Source organism: Myotis myotis, unplaced genomic scaffold, assembly GCF_014108235.1.
Source record: "Myotis myotis isolate mMyoMyo1 unplaced genomic scaffold, mMyoMyo1.p scaffold_m19_p_29, whole genome shotgun sequence".
Lineage (NCBI taxonomy): Eukaryota > Metazoa > Chordata > Mammalia > Chiroptera > Vespertilionidae > Myotis > Myotis myotis.
This window is the reverse complement of record NW_023416334.1, coordinates 2,118,220-2,135,578: the sequence shown is the minus strand read 5'-3', so window position 1 is coordinate 2,135,578 and position 17,359 is coordinate 2,118,220. Positions and strand designations below refer to the sequence as shown.

The window sequence follows — 17,359 nt, the reverse complement described above, 5'->3', positions numbered from 1 at the left end:
TTTTGAAAAATAGGGATAGTTTGTAATCGAATGCAGTTTGAGTCTCCTGGTATTTGAAAATCATGCATGCTGTCTGGTCTTAGATGTTTTGAAATAGGATAAATATGTGTGTGTCTTGAAGTTAGTTTACAATCAAATCCTGTTATCCTATCTAATAAAACAGAAACATGGTAATTGGCATACGACCGCTACCCTTCCCATTGGCTAATCAGGACAATATGCAAATTAACTGCCAGTCAAGATGGCGGCCGGCAGCCAGGCAGCTTGAAACTAACATGAGGCTTGCTTGCTTCAGTGACGGAGGACTCCAACGTTCCCCGCCTGCCGCTGCAGGCCTCTGAGCTGCAACTCTAAGCAACTATGTAACAAATATAGAAGCTAAACAAAACCCCAGAAACCTGCTTTAGTCCGCCGGGCTTCAGCCAGCAGGATCGCAACATTGTAAGCAAAGGCCAGAAACCTACTTTCAGCAGCGGAGGCCTAAGAGCTGGTGCCAAGCCTCAAAGCTAAAGCTGGCCCGGAATAAAAAAAGAAAAAGAAAAAAAGGAGCGGTTGGGAGCTTCAGTCACCCCCGCCTGAAAACAGCCCTCAGCCCCTCACCCAGACTGGCCAGGCACCCCAGTGGGGACCCCCACCCTGAAGGGTGTGTGACCAGCTGCAAACAGCCATCATCCCCTCACCCAGACTGGCCAGGCACCCCAGTGGGGACCCCCACCCCTGAAGGATGTGTGACCAGCTGCAAACAGCCATCATCCCCTCACCCAGGCTGGCCAGGCACCCCAGTGGGGACCCCCACCCTGATCCAGGACACCCTTCAGGGCAAACCAGCCAGACCCCACCCGTGCACCAGGCCTCTACCCTATATAGTAAAAGGGTAATATGCCTCCCAGCACCGGGATCAGCGGAGCCAAGAGGCCTCCCGGCACCGGGATCAGCATGACAGGGGGCAGCGCCCAAACCCCCTGATCGCCCTGCAGCTCTGTGTGTGACAGCAGGCGGGGCCACAACCTCCCTATCCACACTGCTCTGTTTGTAACAGGGGAAGGCGCCCCAACCCCCTGATCAGCCCTGCTCTGTGCCTGATAGGGGGGAGCTCCCCAACCCCGATTGCCCTGCGGCTCTGTGTGTGACAGGGTGCGGCGCCCCAACGCCCCCCCCCCCCACGGGCCCTGCTCTGTGTGTGACGGGGTAGAGCCATAACCTCCCCATCGGCCCTGCCCTGAGTGTGAGAGTGGCGGCGCCCCAACCCCCTGATGGGCCCTGCTCTGTGCGTGACAGGGGGCAGTTCCCCAGCCCCCTGATTGGCCCTGCTCTGTGTGTGACAGGGTACAGAGCCCCAACCCCCCTGATGGGCCCTGCTCTGTGAGTGACAGGGGGCAGTGCCCCAACCCCTTGATTGGCCCTGCTCTGTGCGTGACAGGGGGTGGCGCCGCAACCTCCCCATCGACCCTGCCTTGAGTGTGACAGGGGATGGTGGCCCAACCCCCCAATCGGCCCTACCCTGAGCATGACTGAGGGTGGCATCACAACGTCCCGTTCACCCTGCTCTGTGCATGACAGGGGGCGGCGCTCCAACTCCCCAATTGGCCCTGCTCTGAGCCCGACCAGGGGCTGCACCTAGGGATTGGGCCTGCCCTCTGCCACCCGGGAGCAGGCCTAACCAGCAGGTCGTTATCTCCCGAGGGGTCCCAGACTGCGAGAGGTCACAGGCCGGGCTGAGGGACCCCCCTCCCCCCCGAGTGCACAAATTTTTGTGCACCGGGCCTCTAGTCTATATATATAAAAGGCTAATATGCTAAGTGTCTGTCCTACCAGTCGCTATGACACACACTGACCACCAGAGGGCAGATGCTCAACGCAGGAGCTGCCATGACACGTGCTGGCCATTTACAGAGGAACTGCACTGCAGACCTGATGCCCACAAAGCAGCATTTGGCTTCCCCCAAGTGGGCCCCACCACCATCCAGGAGCGACACCCCACCAAATTGCAGCCAATGCGGCCAAGTCCCTATGGCACAAAATGCAGCCCACAGCCCAGCCCAGCCCAGCCCAGAAATGGTTGCTGTGGGCGCCAGATAATGACATCACGTAGCAACGCCCGGCTTCCTCTCCCTAGCACCTTGCAGTTTCTTCAGCCCAGAAACACGACTTGCTTTATAGCCAGGTGGAAACATTTTACACTTTAACCAAATGTCTGTGAAGCATTTTCCCGTGCCTCATCTCATTTGATCCTCACAGAAATCCTGGAGTATGTAGATAGGAGATTCAAGGGAATCCTATTTTCTTTTCATTAGCTGGAAAATGGAGATTTAGGAAGCTTAGAAACTTGACCCGACTGAAAAGAAGTAAGAAATGATGGACCTTGAAAATGACTTCAGGTTTTTTCACTGCACAGAATATAGTCAGACACTGCTGCAGTTAAATATTTTACCCTTTGTTCTCCCTGCGTGATCTACAATAATAATAATCTGCTTCGTGTTGATATTTACTGCTGTGTTGCTGACAATTACCTGAAAGAGAAGTTGGGGTGCTTCACTGGGCTGGAAAAGGTTTAGTTACATCAGAAAGCAGGTCTAATTAAGCAAGTTTACTCTACATCTATAAAAGGCTAAGTTGACTCACGCATGCGCCATACATGTAATGCTCTCACTGGCACCAATTGCACAAGTGTGTTTCAATCTGTCATTGTCTATCGTGAATTTGGTTGACACTTCTATTATAGAGAAAGGGTGAATAGCGATATTAAAGTATTTCTTCTAATTAATTTCCTTTCAATGTGCATGAATTCATGTACCAGCTACTAGTTATGATATATATGCCGGGTACATTAATGTTATTAAAAACTCGTGTACTTCCATGATTACATCTTTATTATGTAGAGCTATAAACCTTATGTGGGCCATTTTTTTAAAATATATTTTTCTTGATTTCAGAAAGGAAGGGAGAGGGAGAGAGAGATAGAAACATCAATGATGAGAGAGAAATCATTGATTGGCTGCCTCCTGCATGTCCCACACTGGGGATTGAGCCCGCAACCCAGGCATGGTTGGGAATCGAACCATGACCTCCTGGTTCATAGGGCAATGCAAAACCACTGAGCCATGCCAGTCGGGCAAGCCTTGAACATTTTTAAACTGAATAATAATAATAAGGAATAAAATGCCTAACTTGCTCTCTTTTCCCCCAATAGGAATCAAGTGGTGTAATGTGTTCCAGGGCCTGGAGATGTTAAAGAATGTTGGCTACCCTCATACTAATGTTGACCAATGTTGTTTTCATACCGATTGGTCTAAGGTCACTGACCTCCAGGTCAGCTCTTCCCCTAAATTCCTGTGCGGTCATTCACAGGTTTCTTCTCCCGCTTCGGCCGAGCTACCAACGTGTTCAGTGCAAGGCGTGTACTGGGTCCTCCTTAAGGCCCGTCCAGGTTAACACTCTCCCATCTTCACTCTCTCCAGCCTTGACACTCACAATGTGGTCCTTCCACCTGGAGCAGAGCATGTCTTGGAGTAAAATGCAGAACCCACCTCAGGTTTACTAACTTTTAATCTGAATTTCACAAAGATTTGTTTCCCTGAGATTTCAGAAATACCTGAGCCTATTTTTGTACTTCCCTTGGATTTAGTAACCATACCCTGCTTAAAAAAAACAAAAAGGTTGCCTCTTAAATTGGTGTATTCTAGGTTGTTAGCTACATAATCTTTTGTCTAGTCATTGGAATTTCATTCAGAGATGATTTAAACTCAGGATACTGGCCATCAGGTTGGACTTTACTTTTTCAATTAAAATTTACTCATTATATGCCGTTAGGCCTTTCTTTAAAGTTCAACCCCAGCTTTTAATTTTATCCAATATTAGTGTCCCCTCACAAAATCATTTGCTTAAGTTACAATTGCTTGTGTTACATACCAATGTTCCTGTTATTAGATATGTGCCTGGTATACTAATGTTATTAAAAACCCATGGACTTCCATGATTATGTCTTTGCTAGAGGCCCGGTGCACAAAACCGCGCATGCGTAGGGTCCCTAGTGGCTGCTGGCTACTGGCCAGGGCCTCCCTTCCCTGGCTGCCAGCTGCTGGCTGGGGCCTTCCTTCACTCTGCTCCGCCCCCTGGTGGTCAGCGCACATCATAGCGAGTGATCGAACCTCCAGTAGGTCCAACTCCCAAGGGGACACTTAGCATATTAGGCTTTTATAGAGAGAGATTATGTAGAGCTATTAAGTTTTTATCTACCAGGAAACAAAAGACTATTTCTGCATAGTTACTACTTTTAGATATTTTGCTAATTTATCAAATGTCTGAAACACAGTTGTGCCCATGTAGATTCTTGGTGTTAATTAAGTGCTTGGCTCCTTTTCCACTTGGTAATTATGTGTGATCATCAGTGCTGATCAGTCTTTTCAGTTACTGATAAAGAATGACTGTATTTGATGCAATTGCTTAACTTACAAGTCTTTCCTAATACAGATAGAAGTACGTTTCTTTGTATGGTAAATTAGGAAAAAAAAAAAAACCCATATAGTATTTATTAAAGAAAATAGAAATTTAAAGATATTCCACCCCGGAAAAAAAATAGCAGGCCCCCTGCTCTACTATTCTAGATGAAATAAGTTGAGGCATCTTAGAGAAAGAGCCAAACAGCCAGAATGACTACGAATACAGACACTTCACAGACTCTGGGGGTTAGGCTGCTCCTGACCTTTCAGAGATGATGGCCTTTATTTCTGGCCCCTCACAATAGAGGATATAGAGTTTATTTATTTTTAATGTTAGTTTCTGGGGACAGCAAGTGCTCACATGCATTTGCTAGGTGACTGATGACCAAATGGGCAGAGTTGGATATTCCTGTCTCTTAATTATCTGGTTTTAAATGATGACCTTTTATTCCTGCTCCTATCTCTGGAGTGAGGCAGAAGCTATTTCCAGTCCTCTCTCACTGAGCAAGTCATTTATCTATTTGAATGTAAACTACCATCTGAAGAAAGAGACTAAATCCCTTGTAAGATTGATGCAAAGACTGTGAGATCATGAGTGAAAGCAAGGGATGGAAACCCTATTTGAATAAACAATAACTGGGAATTTCCCTAGCCTGGTGCAGGAGACAGACACACAAATCCAGGAAGTGCAGAGAGTCGCAGATAAAACCAACCCGCCGGCCGGTGTGGCTCAGTTGGTTGGAGCGACATCCTGTGCACCAAAGGGTCCCAGGTTTGATTCCAGATCAGGGCTTGGCTGCGGCTTTATCTCCAGTCAGGGCACATACGAGAGGCAACCAATCGATATTTCTCTCTCACATCAATGTTTCTCTCTCCCCCTCTCCCTCTTCCTCTCTCTCTCTCTAAAATACGTGAAAAATGTGTCCTCAGGTGAGGACTAAAAATAATAATAATAACCTGGCTGGTGTTGCTCAGTGGTTGAGCATTGACCTATGAACCAAGAGGTCACAGTTCAGTTCCCCATCAGGACCCATGCCTGGGTTGCAGGCTCTATCCCCAGTGGTGGGCGTGCAGGAAGCAGCCAATCAATGATTCTCTCTTATCATTAATATATTTCACTCTCTCTCTTTCTCTTCTCTCTCTTCCTCCCTTCTTCCCTCCCTGAAATTGATAAAAAATATATTTAATAAAAATAGGTAATAATCTATACTAATAAAAGGGTAATATGCTAATTAGACTGGACGTCTTCAAGACATCACCTGGACATCCTTCCACACAAAGCCACGTTTGTGGGGGCCGAGGCAGAGGCGGTTAAGGGCAACCAGGCCAGCAGGGGAATGCAGTTAGGGGTGATCAGGCCAGCAGGCAGAGGTGGTAGGGGCGATCAGGCAGGCAGGCAGAGGCAGTTAGGGGCAATCAGGCAGGCAGGCAGGTGAGCAGTTAGGAGCCAGCGGTTTCAGATTGCGAGAGGGATATCCAACTGCCCTGTGGGATCAGGCCTAAACCGGCAGTCAAACATCCCCCAAGGGGTCCCGGATTGGAGAGGGTGCAGGCCTGGCTGAAGGACCCCCCACTCCCCCATGCACGAATTTTGTGCACCGGGCCTCTAGTTAATTAAATAAAATGAAAACAAAGGGGCCCACTCTAAGATACATCATAATTAAAATGCCAAAGGTTAAAGACAATGAGAGAATCTTAAAATTAGCAAGAGAAAAGCAGTTAGTTACCTACAAGGGAGATCCCGTAAGACTATCAGCTGATTTTTCAACAGAAATATTTCACGCCAGAGGCAATCATTTAGAATTGAAGAAGAGAGAGTTTCCCAGACAAGAAAATGGTAAAGAAGTTCATCACCACTAACCAGTATTACAAGAAATATTGAAAGGACTTCTTTAGGTAGAAAAGAATAGATCTAAATATGAGTAAAAAGATATAGGAAAGAAATATATTCTCTAGGGGGGAAACCAAGATGGCGGCATAGGTAAACACCAGAGTTTGCTGCCTCGAACAACCACTTCAAAAATACAACTAAAAGACAGAATGGACATCATCCAGAACCACAGGAAGGCTGGCTGAGTGGAAGTTCTACAACTAGGAGGAAAGAAAAAGCATACCGAGACTCAGAGGAGGCGCAATGCGGAAGTAAAATACTCAGGTGCGGAGTGCATGCGGAGTGGGCTGGCGGCTGAGGGTGCGGTTGTCGTTTTCAATCGGGAGGGAGTCTCAGGCTCTGAGCTCCAGTTCCGGGTGAGTCTCTAGGGACCCAGACTCATACAGGAGAAGCGGGACTGTCTGGCATCACTCAGAACCCGAGGGCAGCTTTCTCTCCATGGGGCTTGCAGCGATTACTGGGACACTGAGAAGCAGAGCCTCTGAGGGCAAGACTGAGAGCAGCCATAATTGCTAACCCCACCCTGTTGATCCCGTGGGACCCGCCCCGCCCAAGCCCTGCAGGGAGACTTTTGCTGGATAGCCTCAGGCAAAGAGAGATTAGCACCTCCCTAGAGACCCAGGAGCCAGGAAGCCCAGAGGTCAGAGTGGGACCATCCAGTTTGCAGCTCCGTGGAATCATAAAAGACACACTCAGGGGGCAGACTCAGTGAGCACCAAAGCCCCATCGAAGCAAGTCTAGCCCCAGAGGGGTGTCTCCAGCTCAGAAGCTCTCCCACTGCAGACACAGCTGATTCTCACAGCCAATTGGCCTGGAGTTCAATTCCTCACAGTGATAACTACAACAATCAAGGCTTAACGATAACAAGACTGTGCACAAAGCCCACAAGGGGGTGCACCAAGAGTGTCTACCTCAGGTAATCGGGACACTTAGCACAGAAAGACACTCTATTGACACAGCGAAGCATAAAAAATGCCGAGACAAAGAAATAGGACACAAACGACAGAATTGGAGGATCAAGAAGACTGGTGAGACCGCCGATAAATGTAGTGAGATCCTCAAGAAATCTAATGAGACCCTCAATGTTGTGATAAAGAACCAACTAGAAATTAAGCATACACTGACTGAAATAAAGAATATTATACAGACTCCCAACAGCAGACCAGAGGGTCGAAAGAATCAAGTCAAAGATCTGAAATACGAAGAAGCAAATAACACCCAACCAGAAAAGCAAAATGAAAAAAGAATCCAAAAATACGAAGATAGTGTAAGGAGCCTCTGGGACAGCTTCAAGCGTACCAACATCAGAATTATAGGGGTGCTAGAAGATGAGAGAGAGCAAGATATTGAAAACCTATTTGAAGAAATAATGACAGAAAACTTCCCCTACCTGGTGAAAGAAATAGGCTTACAAGTCCAGGAAGAGCAGAGAACCCCAAACAAAAGGAATCCAAAGAGGACCACACCAAGACACATCATAATTAAAATGCCAAGAGCAAAAGACAAAGAGAGAATCTTAAAAGCAGCAAGAGAAAGAAACTCAGTTACCTACAAGGGAGTACCCATACGATTGTGAGCTGATTTCTCAACAGAAACTTTGCAGGCCAGAAAGGAGTGGCAAGAAATATTCAAAGTGATGAATACCAAGAACCTACAACCAAGACTACTTTATCCAGCAAAGCTATCATTCAGAAGTGAAGGCCAGATAAAGAGCTTCACAGATAAGAAAAAGCTAAAGGAGTTCATCACCACCAAACCAGTATTATATGAAATGCTGAAAGGTATCCTTTAAGAAGAGGAAGAAGAAGAAAAAGGTAAAGATACAAACTATGAACAGCAAATACACATCTATCAACAAGTGAATCTAAAAATCAAGTGAATAAATAATCTGATGAACAGAATGAACTGGTGATTATAATAGAATCAGGGACATAGAAAGGGAGTGGACTGACTATTCTTGGGGGGGAAAGGGATGTGGGAGATTCGGGAAGAGACTGGACAAAAATCGTGCACCTATGGATGAGGACAGTGGGTGGGGAGTGAGGGCAGAGGGTTGGGTGGGAACTGGGTGGAGAGGAGTTATGGGGGGAAAAAAGAGGAACAACTGTAATAATCTGAACAATAAAGACTTAATTTAAAAAAAAGAAATATATTCTAACTAACAAAGCAAACACTTAGTAAAAGCAGTGGATCAACTAATTACAAAGCTAGTAGGGAACTTGTAACACCCCATCATCATCAGTAGATAGATCATCTAAATAGAAAATCAACAAAAAAAACTGCGGCCTTAAATAATACATTAGGCCAGATGAATTTAATTGATATTTTTTAACATTTCACCCCAAAGCAGCAGAATATACATTCTTGTAAAGTGCACATAGAATGTTTTTTAGAATAGACCACGTTTTAGGCCATAAAACAAGTTTCAATAAATTTCAAGTTAAAATCATATCAAGCATCTTCTCTGACCACATGATATGAAACTAGAAACCAATGACAAGAAAAAACTGGAAAGCACACAAACACCTGGAGGGTAAGTGGCATGTTACTAAACAATGAGTAGGCTAACAATGAGATCAAGGAAGAAATCAAAAAGTGCCTTGAGACAAATGAAAATGAAAACACCAGGACCAAAATCTATGGGACACAGCCAAAGTCGTTCTATGAAGAAGATTCATAGCAATGTAGGCCTATCTCAAGAAAGAAGAAAAATCTCAAATAAATAATCCAACCTTATACTTTAAGTAACTAGAAAAGGGAAAACAAAGTCCAAACTGAGTAAAAGGAAGGAAATAATAACAATCAGATAAGAAAAAAAAGAAATAAAATAGAGTATAAAAAATAATAGAAAAGTTAAGAAAGCGAGGACCCCCCAAATCTAAGATCTTAACATTTATTATTTCACAAGCATTAGTTTCTGAGGGTCCAAAATCCAGGTGTGACTTGGCTGCTTGGTTCTGGTTGAGTCTCCCATGAGGTTGGAGTCAAGATGTTGGCTGGGGCCACAGACGTGGGAAAGCTTACTCACACGGCTGTTGGCTGGCAGCTTCAGTTCTGCATCGGGTGAACCTCCCCATAGGACTTCCTAAGTGTCCCCCCAGCATGGCAGCTGGCTGTCCCAAAGCCAGGGACCCACAGAGACAGAAGCAGGAAACCAGAGCTCCTTTTATGACCTCGCCTCCCAAGTCACATGCTACAACTTCTGCTTTTTCTTTAAATTAGACTCAAGGCGTTAGATACAGTCCACATTCAAGGGAAGGAGAAGGAGGCATCACCTTTTGAAGGGAGTGTCAAGAATTTGTGGGCATATTTTGAACCACCTAAATATTCCATTTATTAATCTTTTTTTCAGCTGTGTTTTATCTGCTGTTTAATATAACTATTGTTTCTAATTCTTTCATTTTTAGAAATATATACTTTTCAGTTATTTAAAATACTAGTATACTTGGTCCGTTTTTTTGCCCCTTATTCTGTGGTCCATTTTTTAGTCCTCTCTTATTTTTATTTATTTTTAAAATTCTCTCTTTTATTTTTAAAAGACTAAATGGGTAATTGTGCATTATATAACTGTTAATCCCCATATCTGAAGTCTGTGGATCTGATTTTGCTGGTTCCTATTTATAAGGGCTTCTCTATCAATTTATTTTCTTTTCAAATATATTATGAGCAAATTTTGCCCTGCTGGTGTGGCTCAGTGGTTGAGCGTTGACCTAGTAACCAAGAGGTCACCATTCGATTCCTGGTCAGGGCACATGCCTGGGCTGGGCTGCAGGCTCAATCCCCAGTGAAGAGGCAGCTGATCAATGATTCTCTCTCATCACTGATGTTTCTCTTTCTCCCTCTCCTTTCATCTCTAAAATCAATAAAAAAATATTTTTTTAAATAAAAATAAAATATATTATGAGCAAATTTTGATTGGAACTTTGTATGTGTGAAAACTAGAAGGCCTGTGTTGAGGGTGTATTTCTTTCAGAGAATTTAACTCTGCTTCTACCGACATGCTCTGGGTCCTACTAACCTGGGAAATTGTAAATGAATTTCTCTATTTGGAGGTTTTGGACTCTGCATGTAGAGTGAATTCCAACCTGAAACTCATGCTTCACAGCACTAGATTCCATGAACCCTCTAACCAAATTTAACAAATATTAACATTTTGAAAATGTTCATTAAAAACAAAAATTAGAAATTGTCTTATCCCTTCTTCCCCATTCCCCAGAAGTAACCATATTCCAGAGTTGGTGTGTAATTCCCATTCACAGCTTTAATATAGCTACATGTACATGTTACATTTTTTGTTTTTAATATGTCATGCAACCTGCTTTTTTCCTATACATTCCTCTGCTGGTGAGCAGGCCGGGATGTTTTTTTAACTATTAACAAACAATATTGGCGTGAATGCCTCGGTCTTCTGGATGTGACCAAGTCCACGGAGCTGCTGAGAGTGGGGACCGCCCAGCGGCGAGAGGAGGACCACGGCCACAGGAGATGATGGAGGCGGGCGGGAGGAGGCCCACCTGGACCGCTCCGGGGGAGTTGCCTGGGGGCAGGGGGGAGCGTGGCTGTGCGGGCGGGGTGGGGCCGCTGCGGTGGGCGGCGGGGTCAGTCCCGCCCCTCGGGGCTCCGCGAGGCGCGGCGCGGCGGCTTCCGTCGCCTCCGGAAGGAAGCCCTCGCGGTCGGAGCTGGTAAATTCTATGCCGTTTTCGTGATGAAGGAAAAAGGAGCGGGCTTTTCTGGGCTGTTGGGAGATAGCCAGCCTCGCGAGGCCCCAGTTCTCGCTCGGGGCCGGTGGCGGCGCTCCCCCGCAGTCGGGGGAGAAAAAGAGCAGATTGACCCCGACGTGACTTGAACACGCAACCTTCTGATCTGGAGTCAGACGCGCTACCATTGCGCCACGAGGTCCTGGCGGGCGGCAGGCTCCGCTTCACTGAAGTCCTCACTGCGCCGCGGGGCCGGCTGGAGGCGGGGAACGCGGTGCTCCCGCCCGGCCGCACCTCCCGGCGGGAAGCGCCGCCGCCCGTGCCTGCTGCTCCCCGGGACGTCCTCTTTGGGAAAATGTCTAATTCCTCTGCCGATTCTAAAAGTCAGAGTGTTTGCTACTGAGCGCTATCGTTTGGATATTAACCTCAATCAGATACGTGATTTGCAAATAACTTAATCCATTCCCTAAGCTGCTTTTTCACTTTGCTGCTTCGTTCTTTAAACCTTAATGTTGAGCATCACGGATGCAGCCCCGCGCCACCGCCCCTCTGCGGCCCTCCCGCCCCCCAGCTCCCTCCCGCCCCCCAGCTCCCTCCCGCCCAGGCCGGCCACCCCTGATCCGGGGGCTGTCGGTTCATAGACCCGCACCCCGCGCAGCACCCACCCCGCCTGACCCCAGCCTCAGCCCCAAGCGGAGCCGGACAGAGGCTCCACGGTGTCCCCTGGGCGCCGAGGCCCGGGCCGGCTCCTCCGGCCACCCCGGCCGGCCACTCCCGCGCCAGAGGACAGCGGGCTTGATGAAGGAGCTGGGAAACTTAATTTTATTATTTTTAAACTGTAAGCATTTTCTTTGCGGAAAGGAGGAATAGTACTGAAGCAGGACTTTACTGGCTACAAATATGTCCCAAATATATATATAATGCGGCGGCTTTGTAGTATAACTTGAAATCTGGTATGTGATTCCTCCAACTTTATTTTTTTGTTCTCAAAATTGCTGCAGCGATTCTGGGTCTTTTTTGATCCCATCCATATACATTTTTGGAGTATTTGTTCTAGATCTGTGAAATATGCTGTTGGTATTTTAATAGGGATTGCACTGAATCTGTAGGTTGCCTTGGGTAGTATGGACATTTTAATGATGTTGAATCTACCAATCCATGAACATGGAATATTCTTCCACTTGTTTATATCTTCCTCTGTCTTTTTTCAACGTCCTGTAGTTTTCCGAGTACAGGTCTTTTGCCTCCTTAGTTAAGTTTATTCCTAAGTATCTTAATTTTGTTGTTGTTGTTGTTGCAATAGTAAATGGGATTGTTTGATTTCTCTTTCTGAGAATTCATTATTGGTGAATAAAAAGCCACCGGTTCTTGGGTGTTGATTTTGTATCTCCAAATGTGTTTTTGGATCTTCAGTTGCAAGAATACCCATCACTTTTTCAAAGTGCAAATACTTTGGGCCCAGCACCCAGATAAGAAAGAGAACATCAACAATTGCAGGGAGATTATATTGTACACGACGCTAATTTTCTCACTTGTTATATTGGCCTCCGGAGTTCATGTTTTTCCCTAGCATCCTGTTAAATGGTGCGTGCCCACCTCAGGGGGATCTTAAGTTCCTGCCCTTTTTTTTTATGTTAATTCTTTTTTTTATTTTTTTTTATTTTTTTATAATATATTTTATTGATTTTTTACAGAGAGGAAGGGAGAGGGTTAGAGAGTTAGAAACATCAATGAGAGAGAAACATCAATCAGCTGCCTCCTGCACACCCTCCACTGGGGATGTGCCCACAACCAAGGTACATGCCCTTGACCGGAATCGAACCTGGGACCCCTCAGTCCGCAGGCCAACGCTCTATCCACTGAGCCAAACTGGCTAGGGCAATTCTTTTTTTAAAAAAAATTCTTTATTATTGAAAGTATTACATATGTCCTTCATTTTCGTCCATTGACCCCTGACCCCCTCCAGCCCGCCCCACCCCCTGCCCCAGGCCTTCAGCACCCTATTGTCTATGCAGGGCCATGCATATGTGCATACAAGGACTTTGGTGGATTAGCTCCCCCCCCCACCCCCACCTTCCCCATCTGCCCGCCCCACCCACCCCCCACCACCTTCCCTCTGAGACTCCGCACTCTGTTCCGTGCTTCCATGGCTCCGGATCCACTCCGTTCATCAGTTTATTTTGTTACTTAGAGTCCACATATGAGTGAGATCGTGTGATACCTGTCTTTCTCTGACTGACTTATTTCACTTAGCATGATACTCTCCAGGTCCCTCCATGCTGTCTCAACGGGTAAGAGATTCTTCTTTTTTACTACGGCATAGTATCCCATGGTGTAAATGTACCACAGCTTTTATCCACTCATCTACTGATGGGCACTGGGCTGTTTCCAGATCTTAGCTGTTGTAAATTGTGCTGGGTGGGGCTGCGAATTGGAGGGGGCGGGGTCTCAGGGAATCACCAGAGTGGAGCAAACAAATGGCTGCCAGTCATCCCTGAGACCAGGAGGCCCCAGCACAGGAACAGTGACCCCTGCAAGCACCTCCATCTGGAGAAAGCCTCCCCAAGTCCCTGCCCCAATGCCAGACACTCCAGTTCCTCCTTGTATGTGTCTGGGTCCCCCAGAGCCACCGCCCAGTGCCAGGCGCTGGAGCTCAGGTGGAGTGAGTCCAAGTAAGTTCATGTGCTGGCCCTTTAAATGGAACACCTGGGTCTCCAGCAGCCTCCGTTTCACTGAGCCACAATCCCTGCTGGTTTTTACAGCCCATAGTTGTGGGGACTTCTCTTCCCAGCTCTGGGACCCTGGGCTGGGACCCCTTGCTCCTCATGGAGGCCTCTGGAGAGACGATCTCCCTCCTGATTGCAACACGGCACACGTGGGTGCCGGACCAGCCCGTTCCGCGCTCCACCCCTCCTACCGTCTCACTGTGCCTTCTCTGCTTCTCTGGTTGCAGGACTTCCACTCAGCCAGCTTTCAGAGGTTCTGTATTTTAGTTGTAATGTTGATGTGGTTGTGGGAGGCGGCGAGTACAGGCATTTACCTATGCCGCCAGCTTGGTTCTCTCTACATTGTCTCTTTACCCTTTTAGTTTGGTGGTTTTGTATAACTTTTCTCCATTTTCCTTTTTTAAATGTTTTACGTCTCTGCTCTAAATTTCTGTCTTGTGATCATCCTGAGGTTTACAGAAAGCAGTGGTTCTCAACCTTCTGGCCCTTTAAATACAGTTCCTCATGTTGTGACCCAACCATATGTTACTTCATAACTGTCATGTTGCTACTGTTATGAATCGTCATGTAAATATCTGATATGCAGGATGGTTTTAGGCAACCCCTGTGAAAGGGTCGTTCGACCGCCAAAGGGGTCGCGACCCACAGGTTGAGAACCGCTGCCATAAAGTGTCTCATAGGCGATAGCATATCATTTCCTTTTGCCTGTACAACCTCAGACCTTTTCCTTTCCTCCTTTTTGTTGTCACAGACTCTCGCTTCATGTTGTGTATTCGTTACCACGTTGAAGTGGCTGTAGCTGTGTTTCAGCTTTCCCCTTTGACCGTTATGCTGTACCTGTGTTAACACCCGGTCCTGTAATAGAGTTTCCGTTTTCTGACTCCATCGTCCTACTCTAAGTTTGATGGACTTTTGCCTTTTTCTTTCTGGCAGCAAAGCTCCTTTCAACATTTCGTGTCTAGAAGGTTCTGTTGTGAACTCCTCAACTCTTGTTTGTCTGGGAAAGCCTTTATTTCCCCTTCATACCTGGAGTGGAACCGTGTTAGAGAGATTATTCTTGGCTGGCAGCTTTCATCTTTCAATATTTGGAATATGTCACTCCACCCTGCCCTGGTCTGTAGTTTCTGCTGAGAAATGTGATGACAGCCGGACGGGGTTTCCTTTCTGTGGGACTGTCTTTCCTCCCCTTGGTTGACTTTAGAAGTCTCTCTTTACCATCAACTTTGTCGCTGTTTTAATATGTCCTGGGGAAGGTCTTTTTTTGTTGAGACAACTAGCTGTTCTGTTAGCTTCTTGTACTCTTATGCCCTGCCCCGCCCCCAGTTTTGAGAAGTTCTTTCTGTTATTTCTTCAGGCAGGTTCTGTTCCCTTCTCCCTCTCTGCTGGCCTCCATGGCCTTCTGCTGCCCTTCCTGTTAGAGTCAGCGAGTTCCCACAGAGTTCCCTCATCAGAACATCCTAGCTCCCTCTGCCGCAGGAGCCGTTTCTGTTTCTATCTCCAGGCTTCTACTCTCTCCTACGTGGTCTGCTCCGTTTCCATTGCTTCCAATACATTTTTCATCTTATTTATTGAGTTCATCAGCTCCAGAATGTGTTTGTCAGAGTTTAGATCTCTTTGGTAAAGTACTACCTCTGCTCATTAATTTTACTCCTGAACTCACTGAACTGCCTGTCTCCGTTTCCTTGTATCTCGTTGAGTTCTTCCGTGAGAGCCACACTTAATTCTCTGTCATTCACATCACATCTTCTGCGCCTTCAGTTTGCTTCTGGAGAATTGTCACGTCCTTTGGGTGAGACAGTGTTACTGTGATTATTCGTGGTTCTTGATGGGTTGTTGTTCTGTCAGCACATTTGAAGCAGCAAACACTTCTTACTTAGGTACATTTTTTGTTTCATGTAACAATTCAGTAAGTTGGAAGTTAGAGGCCTTTCTTTTGTCTCCCATAGGTGGCGCTACAGCACAGGTTTTTTTTGTTGTTGTTTTTTGGTTTTTTTTTCCTCGCCTGTGCTTCCTTACATTTGAGAGCCAGTGCTTCCCACCCTCCTCTGCCGGGCCGAGGCTCCCAGGTGCCCTCTTTGTCCCGGCTTGTGCCTCCGGAGTCACTGGGCCGTGTTGCTGCCATGTCACTGCAGTCACGCATTTTACTGCAGTTGCAGGTATCACCACAGGGCACCAGGACAGCCTGTGTCCCTGCTGTTCCTGGGGCGTCGGGATCTCTTCACCAAGGGCTGGGGGGGGGGGGGGGGGGCGTCTTGCTGCCCAGTGCGCTGTGGCCTCAGTGCCGCTGCAGCTGGGACGCCTGAGTCACTTGCACTGCCTCCACTTCTGCCACCAAGCACTGCCACAGCCCGCGGAGGGAGCCAGAGTGGTGGGCACAGATGTGGCTGCCGCCTTCTTTCTCCTTCGTGGGCTTGGTGGGGTGGGAGCAGAGCCACGGGCCTCATCTGCCATCCCCACTACACTGGCTGTGGGCTCAGCTGCCATGGCAGGGGCCACAGGGCTGTGGGCACCATCCCTGCTGTTTCCCCAGTTCCGCCTTCCCCATGGGTGCTAGCCCACCACCTTCGGGGTGCAGGTGTGTGGGTCTCTCAGGCATCCTGTGCGTTGAGCAGAGGAATCTTCGCTGAGTTATAGGGGACACAGACAAGCATCTTGCTCCTCTGTGATGCTGCTGACTTGGACAATGTGAATGTACGTAATGCCCAAGAACCGTATACTGAAATATGGCAAAATGGCAAATTTTATGCTATGTATATTCTACCACAACAAATATAAATAGCTTAATTTTTAACTGAAAAATGTTAAGGGTGCTGGGTGAATTAAACATTCCATCCATCACTGGGCCACGGGTAAAGGACGCGGTTTGAGGTGGGAGGTAACTTCTGCTGCCACACTCCTCTCCCTGCCACGGGCAGAAGAACTAGAGACGGTCCAGTCCCAGGTGGAAGGCGAGGTCTGGCCACTTGTTCCCTCTCCTGATGGAATTGGGAGAGAATCTATAGACCCCAGAAGGGGTTGGCCGCAGATACAATAAAGCTAATGGTGATACTTCCATTCAGGGTAGGAGTAGGGGGCTGGGGAGACCGGCCGAGCTCCCTGGTGAGATGGAGGGGGAACAGGTCCGTGGGCCCTCTCCACACCTGGAGGGTGAGCCACCCTGAGCGAGCGTGGCCCCCCGGTGGCCTGTGGAGCCGCAGTGGTGGCCGTGGGGCTCCGGGTGCTGCCTGCAGGAGTGACACCTGAACTGCAGACCTCAGACCTTGAGTTGTGATTGGACTAATTTACAATTGTAAGAAGAAATAGTAACAGTCACTGTTATCTTTTGTTATTTTTTTGCCTCTTCTCATTGTTCACACCACCCCCTTTGCGATACAATGCTCCCGTTTTATGCATTTGGTAAAGTAGGTCTCCTAGAATTGGTAGGGGGTCCATGGGCAGTAGGTGTCCAGCAGATCACGAGTGGGTGGGACAAGGGTGCGGGGAGGAGGTGTGGGAGCCCGCGCCCAGCCCACTCGCAGCCTCTGCGTCACGTGTACCTGACTCCGCAGTGCCCCTCAGCCGCGCACCAGGAGCGCCTGCGTAACTGAGCCACTGGGCTTGGACTGG

The 17,359-nt window shown here is 47.5% G+C and overlaps 1 non-coding gene across 1 annotated transcript; it reads right to left on the bottom strand.

Moving 5' to 3' along the window:
- Positions 1-11,157: 11,157 nt before the first annotated feature.
- On the bottom strand, positions 11,158-11,229 carry TRNAW-CCA. The gene has a single exon. It is a non-coding gene; the product is annotated as a tRNA-Trp (tRNA).
- Positions 11,230-17,359: the final 6,130 nt, after the last annotated feature.